Source organism: Pteropus vampyrus, unplaced genomic scaffold (genome assembly GCF_000151845.1).
Source record: "Pteropus vampyrus isolate Shadow unplaced genomic scaffold, Pvam_2.0 Scaffold286, whole genome shotgun sequence".
Lineage (NCBI taxonomy): Eukaryota > Metazoa > Chordata > Mammalia > Chiroptera > Pteropodidae > Pteropus > Pteropus vampyrus.
Genome location: NW_011889067.1, coordinates 1,043,737 through 1,047,753, shown reverse-complemented (window position 1 = coordinate 1,047,753; position 4,017 = coordinate 1,043,737). Strand labels below are relative to the sequence as shown.

Genomic DNA, 4,017 nt, shown 5'->3' with positions numbered 1-4,017 from the left:
TTTTCCTTTTAATTCGGAAGACAATTTGATGTCTCGTTTCAGGTATGTGAGCTCTTTGAAAGCAGAATGCTGTTGTTTCCATGTTCTGCTCATTCAGAAGTTATGAAGGCACAGTTCCTGCCTGATTTGCACAGGTCAGTGGCTGCCGTGTGGCCACTTAAGTATTCTAAAAGAGGTGAGTGTATGGCACTTAACTCAGCCTGGGAGAGGGAGGAATTAGGCAGTGCTTCCAAGAAGTGACTTTTGAGCTATATAGGCATTAGGTTGACAAGGCGCATTCCAAGTGCCTAGTGATCTGTGGCTGGTTTCTAAACTGAATTGTACATAAGACACTGTCTGGTATCTTACACCTTTCTCCAGAGCTCTATCCTTACTTTTGAATACTTGTTTTCCTTCTCTCTCCCTGCCCCTCTCCCCCTTAACTGGATGGGATATGAAAGGAAGTCAGAAGGTAGGAATCTCTCTGAGTGGCAGAATAGTAGGATGGGCTTACCAATACGTAATGTATGTAGTCAGTACATTTATCTCTAAAAACTGAGTTCCTGTTCTGTTAAAACACAGCTAGGAAATCTCAATTTTGTTGGGTGCATGCTTTCCCAGTGAATGGATTATGTTCTTGTCTCTAATCCAGTATATGTGGATTTAAGGGCATCTCCTAAGGTCCCTTCAGACAAGAGACCCACATGTAGGCTTGGGAATGAACAGGGGGGATAGCAAGATGAGAATCCAAGTTCAAAGAAAAGATGCAGTGACTGGTTGGAGTCTTCTTTCCAAATCTCGAATTCTTATCTTGCATTTAGATCTATTAACCATTGATTGCAGTGCAGCAAGCCTATGTAAGCCTATGTTCAAATCTCTTAAAGCTTCAAAATAATAAATTATTATTCCCTTAATATCTTAATATGCTAGGACAGTGTTTTAAAAGCTAGACTTGGTCATGTTCTTCTGGAGACGAAGAAAATAGAGTCCTTGAAGTCAAGCTGACTCTGCTTTTAGCCTCCTAAATGAAAAGGTAGATAGAACAGGTCTTGTTTGCAAAATAAAGTCAAGACCTACTTATCTACCAACAGCAATTATATACCTTCCATTGTCTTACTATAGAAAAATAGCAGTAGTAAATTTATAGATTAGAAAGGGTAGAGAAAAAGACAGTGAACCCATGAGAATCTTACTGTATTCATTGATAGGAAGGTGACTAGACACTAGAGACGTCCTTTAGGAAAGAGGAGAGGACCTTTCTTGTAGTGTGGCCTTCAGACGGTCCAGGCAGTTTTCGGCAGCTAAACTTTCCTGGCTAGAAACCCACAGTCTCACAGAATGCCACATCGTGGTGCAGTGTACCGGGAGCAGCTGCCAGTGTGTGAGCCGTGTGAGATCAGGATTTTAACAAATTCTGGAGGATAAGAAATATTTTATTGGATGTGTACAGTGATTGCTTATCATCGTTTTAGCTGGCAGGAACTCAATTATTAATCATACTTTCCCAAATAAAAGGCAATTTAATTTTATCAGAAACCAATGTCATTTTATATCCCAAGTCTCACCAACTTTCCAATCCCATCTAATAAGGGTGCCTTAAATTCTGAGTGTTCTGAATTACTAAATCCATTATTTTACATCAAGATTCTGTGCTTGTTCTACATATTCTCTTTCCCCTTTGTTGACAGTATCCAAAGCTATGTTAATAATTGTTCAAGAGTTATACAGTGATGTCAGTAAAGCAAAGAACAGGACAGATTTTGATGCCTTTTAACTGCCCAGTGTCAGGGATTGTGGCCGCAGAGGTCTTTAAAAATATCTTCTTTTTTTGTTTTTTAACAGATTTATCAGCAGGTTGCAGGTGGACATGGCCTTGAGGTAAATCTGCTCCTTGAAGTTCAGTTTCAGCAGATTATTCATAGTATTTTAAGGAATTGGAATATTTTCAAAAACCAAGTTTTGTTTGATTCTGTTCTAGACTTATTTTTTCTTCTTGTAGAAGATGAGAAAAAATTTAAACAAAAGTTCTCTATGCTGAATAATTAGGATGCTTGAAGATGGTCATCTGCCTTGCTTAAATCAAGTGGATTTTAAATGTCAAAGCCAATTCTAGATGGTTTTTTCTTGGTCCGATAAAATTTTACCAAAACTTCCTGGGTGTCAAGTTTTTATTCATGTTCATATTACATGTGAAGTACTCCATAAAGCCTAGATTAATTTGAACTCTGATTTCAAACCTGCCCTATCTGTGATACCCTACTTCCTATTCCATAGTTTTCTACTGCCGTAGCCGATAACACTTTTGAATACACACATATATATATTTTAACTGTTCATAACTTAAAGCATCTCTGTGCTTACATCAGCTGTACCTTGTTTCAGGGTAGTGATTCAGCTTGGCAGGTCAAGCTCTGTGTGTGTGTGTGTGTGTGTGTGTGTGTGTGTAACAACCTGTAAGATTTGTCAAGGTGAGTTGTCAATTCAGGAATCTGAGCTGCTGTTCATACCAAGAGGCAGAGATTAGAGACAGGAAATGAGAGGTGTTCAGCGTGTCAGACTGAGTGTGCTGGAAAACATGAAAGTTTTAAAGTGAAAGACTTTCCAGTAAACACAGAACTGTAAGAGGTGAGATGAGGGGCCTGTCTGTTCAGAGAGGCATCCGTGGGACACGCTGCTGAATTGTCTCTGGGAATTGCTTCAGAAATGGAGTCATTTGCTCGGCATCTTGACTCATAAGCTTGAGAATAGTGTGTGCAGCATTTTTGGGTGGCAATTAGAAACCTGAACTGGAGAACCAGGAATGTAGCTAAATGGGGCTGGGCACCGAGGTCACAGAAAGGCATGAGAGCAGTGAGGCAGGGCGGCCAAAAGCTGCTGGCTAGAGCCCACTCCCGCCAGGCTTGGCTCTGCACTTCGTGGGCTGATGTTTTAAGAAATTGTTGTGCATTTGCTATATGTCACACACTGCTCTGCACTCTCGTTTGTCATTAAATCTCGTAAGACAAAAAGCTATTATTTTTCTCTCTGTTTAAAGGGAAACAGAAGCTCTAGAAGATAAAGTGACTTTTCTAGAGTTATAAGGCAAAGTAGCTACAAAGTAGAAATCAAGCCTAGGTCTTGATTTTAAATCTGGTTCTCTTACATTAACGGACATTCCTAGAATCAGTCGCAACTAATGTTTTCTATTTTCCCCCATCTATCCTGCCTCCGTGCCCCCAGTACACACACATAGTGAAAGCACCACGTTTGTGTGTAGGCTTCTGTGGGATGCGACGTGTGTTGTGTAAGTAGTGTTCCATCTCCCCCAGTCTCGCTGTCAAGCCACAGATGCCTTCCTTGCCCTCCCTCCCACTGCCTCCCCTCCGGGTTCTCTCCGTCTCCTGGCCTACGGCCTTTGCTGTCCCTCCAACGGAGAACAGAGAGGCTGAAGAGTAGTGGTTGGATGAGGAAGATACTCATTTATTCAATAGATGTTTCATGTGCACCTTTATGTGTTAGCCCTTGGGAACTGAGTGATGAACAAGACAGACACCGTCCCCGCCTTCGTGGAGCAGGGCAGAGGTCCCTTCACCAGGGGAAATGGGTAAATACTGTGAAGGAGGAACAGGGCGTTATAAAGAGTGTGCACTGTGCCACTAAGTACTGGGAATACGGGAGAGAAGGGCACGTGGCTTCCTGGGTTCCCTGTGGACAGTTTCCTGCCTTCTCAAGTGTGTTCGTGGCCGACTGATGAAATGTCACAAGGGTGCTGGGGCTGCTGCAGCCACTGACAACTTACGTGTCACTCGCCACCTCCAGATCTGTAGGCCTTGGAGACTCGGTTATTTTGCAGATAACAAACCGGCCAGTACAATTTGACAATCTGAAAGACCTTTGAGTTCATTTAGTCTAAGCCATCATTTTACAGCCAGGCCTGGTAATGACTAAGCATCACAGAGGTGCACGGGACTAGAACCCAGGTCACGTAAAGCGAGTGACAGTACACCAGTCTGCCAGATGATCACATGAGCTATAAGCGGTGCTGGGGCTGCTGCCTGA

General features: G+C 42.4%; 1 long non-coding RNA gene and 1 other non-coding gene across 3 annotated transcripts in view; both read left to right on the top strand.

Annotated features, from left to right (window-relative positions):
• Positions 1 to 2,132, top strand: part of LOC105302862 — a 3,995-nt gene extending 1,863 nt beyond the window's left edge. Inside the window, exons 2-4 of one of the 2 annotated variants that reach the window (XR_896872.2) lie at positions 43 to 175; positions 1,822 to 1,857; positions 1,958 to 2,132. This is a non-coding gene — a long non-coding RNA (uncharacterized LOC105302862). Of the gene's footprint in view, positions 1 to 42; positions 176 to 1,821 lie in introns of both variants that reach the window. The other variant, XR_896871.2, reaches the window with a different exon arrangement.
• LOC111729872 lies at positions 946 to 1,072 on the top strand. The gene has a single exon (XR_002776438.1).
• Positions 2,133 to 4,017: the final 1,885 nt, after the last annotated feature.